Genomic DNA, 7,620 nt, shown 5'->3' on the forward strand with positions numbered 1-7,620 from the left:
CAGAGTGAAGAGGCCAGGAAAGATTATGAATCAAGACCAGTGCTGGGAATGAGTAGCGAACACCCACTCCTCTTTATGGCCAAGAATAATTTAATATTTATTTCTGGATTTTACCTTGCTCAATGCAATCAGCTGTGATGTATCCATTTAAAATTTATTTATGCAAATTGATAAAGTAAATCCCTGGAGACTTTTAGGAAAAGACCTTCTGAAACATCTTAGTGTTTTATCATTTGCAAAGTACTTGTATGCACCAGTGACATTTTTGCTGTTCCAGCGAGTATTAAAAACGTTTTTAGTAGTTTGTGAACATAATAAATCACTTGTTCACATTTCATACCTCCTCAATTTTCTAAGTAAAACCTGCTAACAGTTAAAAATTCACCATGGTGCAATGCAATCACTCTTTGGTTATTAGCCTGGTAATCCATACTGCTAAAGCTTAGATACATTATACAACTGATACTGAAGATTCAATGATACAAATAAGAGTTTTTAAAAGAATTATTGGTGTTAAGTTGAATGATATCCTAAGAAAACAAAAACATTCTGTAATTGATACTGGAAATCAGAAATGTGAGCACTAACTGAGAAAATAATTAACATATACAGCTATTTTCTTTAACTTTATTTTATTCATTATTTATTTTATTAATCTATTTTTCACATGCTGAAAGTCTAGGGAGTATACTATTGACACATTGGTATTATGTGGGTAAGGATTTCACTGATAAATTTGAGATGGATGTGGAATAGTGAGAATTTTTCTAAGTTGTAGCAGTATGGCTTACCAGGCTAATAATCAAAGAGGGATTTCTTTGTACCATAATGAATTATCAACAGATTGAACTCAAAATTTTTGAGGCATGGCAGTTTTTTTAAAAGACAAAGTTGAGCTGGAGTATATAAAATATTTTGAGACAACAGTCCTTGAGCAGAGTCATTAATAAGAAGAGTGATGTTAGTCTGAGAATTGGCAGAGATCTGCTGGGCAGATGTCCTTGATGAATTAATTTTATACGCAGTTATGGTGGCCTTTTGTAAGGCCAAGTTTCTGTCAAAGTCTTTTGTAGGTGTAATAAGAGCAGTCTACTCTTTACTTTCCCGGGTTCAGTGACATGGTGGTTTCCTAGAATATGTAGGTACGCTAGAAATCCCCCAGTATATTCAAACAATCAAGGGCCAGTTCAAAAAACCACCTCATTAAAGTTAATTCCTTTCACACTACTTGTTACAAGTCTATTTGTATATGGAAGAGAGAGGGGACAAATTTCCTTCATTTGGTGTGATGACGTGTCTTTCGGAGGCACCCTTGATGGTCATGTGTGCTATTGTCTGAATGTTTGTATCCTGAAGTCATATGTTGACCCTAATTCCCAGTGTGATGGTTCCTATAATAGGGCACTCAGAAAGTGTTTAGGACATACAGCTGATCTTACTTGAAAGAGATGAATGAACTCCTGGAAAAGACTTTTTGCTACTTCTACATGTGGACACAGAGAGTTGGCCATCTGTGAACCAGGAAGGGAAGTCTTACCAGACAGCACATCTTCTACTACCTTGATCTTATACTTATTGTAGCCTCCAGAGCTCAAGAAAAGTGAGTTATATCGAATAAGGCCCTTGAGCTGAGGCACTTTGTTTCAGCAGTTTGAATGAACTAAGCCTATGAATATAGTCTTTCTATTACAGTCCATGCACCAGTCCCAGTCCTGTTTCCACCAATGATAATCCTCCTTCTAGTTTTGGTGCAAACGGATTGCCTAAGTTTTCTTTTGTCTTAGTTGTTTTGAATAGACTGTGTTTGAAACTAAATTCAAAGGAACAATTTGAACCATTGTGGCCATGTTGGGATAGATGTGATCTTGTTGGAGGGAGTATGTCAATGTAGAGTCTGGCTTTGAGAACTCATCTATACTCAAGCCACGCCTAGTGTCTCAGACCACTTCCTGTTTCCTGCAAATCAGGATGTAATAGCTCTCAGTTCTTTCTTCAGCATCATGTCTGTCTGCATGCTGCTTTGCCTCCTGCCATTGTGATAATGAGCTAAATCTCTGAAACTGTAAGCTGCCCCCTCAATTAATTATTTTCCTTTATAAGAGTTGCTTTGGTCATGGCATCTCTTTATAGGAACAGAAACCCTAACTAAGACAACCATCTACAATTAGATTGTGGAGTATGTAAATAAAGTCAGTGTTATAAGACTATGGCAATCAATGCTGAAGTCTGGTGCTAATGTTCATTCAGAGGGAACTTTTTGCTCACCTAAATTAGGGAAGCTGATGATGGCATTCACAAACTAGTAGTCATATACAAGACTTGATGGAAAAGGAGATGAAAAACAGTAAAGACCAAATATAGAGTTACAAAACTCTGCTATTTTATTATAAAATGCTAACTGAAAAGCATAATGGTTCTTAATTGGAGTTGTGCATTACAGTAATTTGAATGACCTTTAAAAGATATCGTTAACAAGATCCTTCCACAGTCTAATTAAACCAAACTTCGTGAAAAGAGCAGTCAGGATGATCTGCTGCAGCAGTCAGGATTGAGGTACTACTGATTTAAAGTTTGTTCTAATTAATACTGTTGTACTAATTAATACTACTGAAAACATTCTCCAAGAAGGGAATAAATAGATTCATCTAACTCTTCCTTGTATCTCCATATCTGAAACAAAACAGCAGATGAGTGACTTCATAGAGTGGCATGGATGAGGGCCAGGACAGAGAACTGTCAGCCCAGGGACACCCGATGAACTTTATGAACACATAAAGTTCATCCCATGAGATTTATTTTTTTCTGAGTCCTCCTGGTTTTTTGACCACATCTAATTCTATCTGTGTTTAAGATTCCTTTAATGATGTCTGCATTCCTGGCTTTATGATCATGAATTGCTTTATATTGAAAGATTTAATTTCTCAATCAATTTTAAAGGAGAGCTTTTTGCTTCTTGGTTGGAAGTTACTTATTCTCATGGATGGAATATATAGTTACATCTTTTTCTAGCTTTGGTCATTTCTCCTGAAAAGTCTGGATTTCTTTCAATGAGTTCTTTGCTTAAGACAATTTGTGTCTTTTATTAAGGCTTTAATATTATTTTTCTGTGACCTTATCATTTAACTATAATTTTAAAGGAAGAATTTCTGTTCCAGTTATATATATATATTTGGGATTACAAATGGTTCTAATATTTTGAAGTCCATATCTTTCACAAGATTTAGAGATATTTCTGCTAAAATTTTATTAAATATGTTTACTCTACCATTATCTTGAGTTTCAGTTCTTTTTACACTATGGATTCTTAGTTTTAGAGTTTTAATCATATTCTAGAGTTGTTAAAAATCTTGTCATTCTTGTTTGTTACCTCTTACTTTGTGAAATCTTCATGAGATCATGGCATTCTTTCTCCATCATAAAGTAGCTTATTGGCAATGTTTCTTGTCATAATTTAGGTTTGCTTATTGTTTTTAATTTAATTTATGGCATTTCTGTTTTGCCATATTTGTTTTTTACCTGCTTTATTATATTGGAATTTTAATTTCCTTTCTGAATTTTTTATTGTACTTTCGAATCTACCTATTCACTCTACTCATCCATTTGAATAATCTTTGAGTTCATTGATAATTCTTACTGCTTGACTTTTGAATTGTTTCTTCATGATTTAAACCACTTCATTATTTTTGGACTCAGTTGTTGAGGATCTAAGAGAATCTGGAGTATAGCATTGCTTTGCTTGTGTACATTGCTTATGCCTCTAAATTAAAATTATATTTCCAAATTACTTATATATGTGTTAGGATTATTCTCTCTTCTGTTCGTTGTTTTTGAAAGAGAATGTTTCTATGGGACTGCCTCTCCTGGGCTCTTGATCTACCACTCACTCAGAAAGGAAGGATGAAAACAAAAGAGAACAATGAAAAAAATAACCTGGTATTTAATGGAGTAAATGACAATGGGAAATATTAATTATACCTCCAATAAAATTATAAATGAAAGGACTACAATACTTAAAGAATCCATTAGAAGTTTAAAAATTTCAAAAGTTGATGACTCGTAAAAAGATGAGCGTGGTAAGGAAAAATACAGATGAATCAAGGAGGAAAAGATGGTAAAATTATATGTGGCAAAGGTAAGAAAGAGTAATAAAGAGAATCAGCAAAATTAGAGACAAAACGTTTTAAAAATCCCAAGAAGCAGAAAACAACTGCAAAAAGCAAAAACAAATAGATTTTAAAAATTAAAATAAAGCACCAGTCACTATGTTTTCTTTGTTGAGGAGAAAATAATGAATTCGCTCCAAACCTTCATTTTGAAGCTTACATGGGAAAAGAGGTGCAAACAGATATGCTATTTTTCTTATATGTTGCTTTATTAAAAAAAAAAAACTATTAAAACTACACACTTTGGCGTTCAAACAAATGTGCCAGAAATTGCTGATCCCACTCTGCCTTCCCTACTGAGCTGAATTCTTATCAGTGTTTTTCTGTATAGAGATGCGCTCTTTCAAAAAATTCAGGAGTTGCTCTCAAATTGCAGCAGGGCCCCCTGGGAACTCTTAATTATAAGATATTCTCACACCAAAGGGTCTTTGCTTGTAGAAATTTGGTGTGAGAAGTTCCCAAGTAGCAGTGGTTTTATTCCATGAAGTTTCTCCAAGGTCTATCCTGTGCAGGATAGACTGCTTTGCATACAGAAGACCAGGTAGATTCGAAAGTACAATAAAAAATTCAGAAAGGAAATTAAAATTCCAATATAATTAAGCAAGTAAACAACAAATATGACAAAACAGAAATGCCATAAATTAAATTAAAAACAATAAACAAACCTAAATTATGACAAGAAGCATTGCCAATAAGCTACTTTATGATGGAGAAAGAATGCCATGGTCTCATGAAGATTTCACAAAGTAAGAGGTAACAAACAAGAATGACAAGATTTTTAACAACTCTAGAATATGATTAAAACTCTAAAACTAAGAATCCATAGTGTAAAAAGAACTGAAACTCAAGATAATGGTAGAGTAAACATATTTAATAAAATTTTAGCAGAAACATCTCTAAATCTTGTGAAAGATATGGACTTCAAAATATTAGAACCATTTGTAATCCCAAATATATATATATAACTGGAACAGAAATTCTTCCTTTAAAATTATAGTTAAATGATAAGGTCACAGAAAAATAATATTAAAGCCTTAATAAAAGGCACAAATTGTCTTAAGCAAAGAACTCATTGAAAGAAATCCAGACTTTTCAGGAGAAATGACCAAAGCTAGAAAAAGATGTAACTATATATTCCATCCATGAGAATAAGTAACTTCCAACCAAGAAGCAGAAAGCTCTCCTTTAAAATTGATTGAGAAATTAAATCTTTCAATATAAAGCAATTCATGATCATAAAGCCAGGAATGCAGACATCATTAAAGGAATCTTAAACACAGATAGAATTAGATGTGGTCAAAAAACCAGGAGGACTCAGAAAAAATAAATCTCATGGGATGAACACTGAACAAATATAAATTATGAAAGAATCAGACATGTTCAGCTGTCTGGATGGGTAAGAGAAAGAACAAAACAAATAATTTTCAAACCAACCAGTTAAAGAAGAAAATCATAGGAATTCAGGTCTTCATATATCAGAGATATCTCTTTTTGTTGCTGTGCTATTGTCAATAGACAGTAGTAATTATAGAATGGGCTTAGGTGTTCATCAGTGAATAAAGAAAACATAACAAACACACAATGGAGTATTATTCAGTCATAAATAATAAAAATGTAATTTGTCTAAGCAAATGTCATAAGCAATATAAGACAGAATTACAAAGCAAAATAATATGTTTTCTCTCATATGCAGAATCCACATTTTTTTCCTTTTGACTTTAAATTTCATACTCATGGGATTCTGAGAATTGTCTTATTTTACTATAATCTTTCTTGAATTTTAAGATATCTTGATAGTTGATCTATGGAGAGGAGATTATTTGGGAACTGGAGGTGGTGGTGGTATTTTCAAAATGTTATGGTGAGTATCATCAATGCAATGTACAGAAATCTATGAAAATGCCACAATGGACACCATGGTACTGTGCAATGAATGCATGCTGAAGGCGCTCAGCAATGTAGCAATGGAAACACAGTTTTACAACTAACTGCAGAACTTAGCGCGGTCACATAGCTAAGAAGGATTTCCATGAAAAAGCTCACACTTTAGAGAGCACTTTTGGGAATTTTCTTATATCAATAAACTGTGGCCCTAGAGATAAGCTCAGAGGTTAAAAGCATAAAGTGCTTTTGCAGAGGACCTGAGTTTAGTGTCCAGCACCCCATCAGATGACTCACAGCTACTTGCTAATCCAGTTCCAGGGGATCTGGCTCCCTCTTCTGGCCTTTCCTGGAACCTACACTCATGTCACACACACACACACACACACACACACACACACACACATTCACTCACTCATGCAGAAACAATTTAAAATAATCAAAAAATCTTTACAGATAATCTATTTTGTATATTTCCTGTTTACTAAATCTACATTACTTAATATTTTTGCTGAATTTTGTTGTCTTATAAAACCATGGGATTGTCTCCTTTAGACTGCTATTGCAACATGCCCCATGTTGTAGAATGCATGCCACAACAGACTGTTTCGGGGCCTTCCATTTTAAACCAGCACTGGATGCATATGGGCATCTTGTCATAAACTTGAATTCATAATTTATCTGACTTAATCTTAAGGTCCAAAGTAGAGCTCGTGACTTTGCATTCCTAGAAAGTTCCTGAGTTGTCCCAGTGCTGACTTGAAGACAGCATGTAATACTTCCGTGTGTATTGTGAAGCTCTGTTGACACATTGACTATTACATTTTCATGATGATTTGAAGCTCTGCCATCACATTGTCTATTACATTTTCATAATGACGTCACTCATTTGTCATTGTATAGCACACCCTGCCTCATTCTCAATAGTTCCGCCTGGTATTTCTTGGTATGATGTTAATACAGTCATAGCTTAACTGAGCCTGTTTCTTAGCAGTACAGGACCATGACTATCCTTGGGAACCTTTGAGTACAAACACTGCTTTGTCTACCTGAACTGAAGCTTCTCACTTTAGCTTCCTGCTGTATTTCTTGCTCTGATATTAATAAATCTATTTCCTGAAGGATTGTTTAATTTGACTCAGAGCCCTCTCCTCTCTGTTGCCCAACCCTAACAGAGGGCAGATTTTGTCAGCCTCTTCCAGCTTATAGCAACTGCTACAGCAATCCCGTTGCCATCCTCCCTATGTATGTGTCTAATCACTCCCTGTCTTTATCACTGGAGTGGCATTTAGGGATATCATAGATAGCCCGAAATAACCTAATCTTAAAATATTAAACTTAATTGTGACTTGAAAATATACCTTTTCCAGGTCTGTGGGATTCAGGACGTGATAGTTTTGGGTAACCCTTATTAAGTTTACTGAATGCAAGTACTGGGAATACCAGCAATGCTAGTGCTGGCTCACCATAAGGAAAATTTTTTTTAACAGGCACGACTCCTGTTGGTCGCTAGAAAATCAAAAGAATTTCACAAAATTAAAAATGAAAAAAAGAGGCTAATGGAGTTCTTGGATTT

Source organism: Myodes glareolus, chromosome 15 (genome assembly GCF_982192425.1).
Source record: "Myodes glareolus chromosome 15, mMyoGla1.1, whole genome shotgun sequence".
Classification (NCBI taxonomy): Eukaryota; Metazoa; Chordata; class Mammalia; order Rodentia; family Cricetidae; genus Myodes; species Myodes glareolus.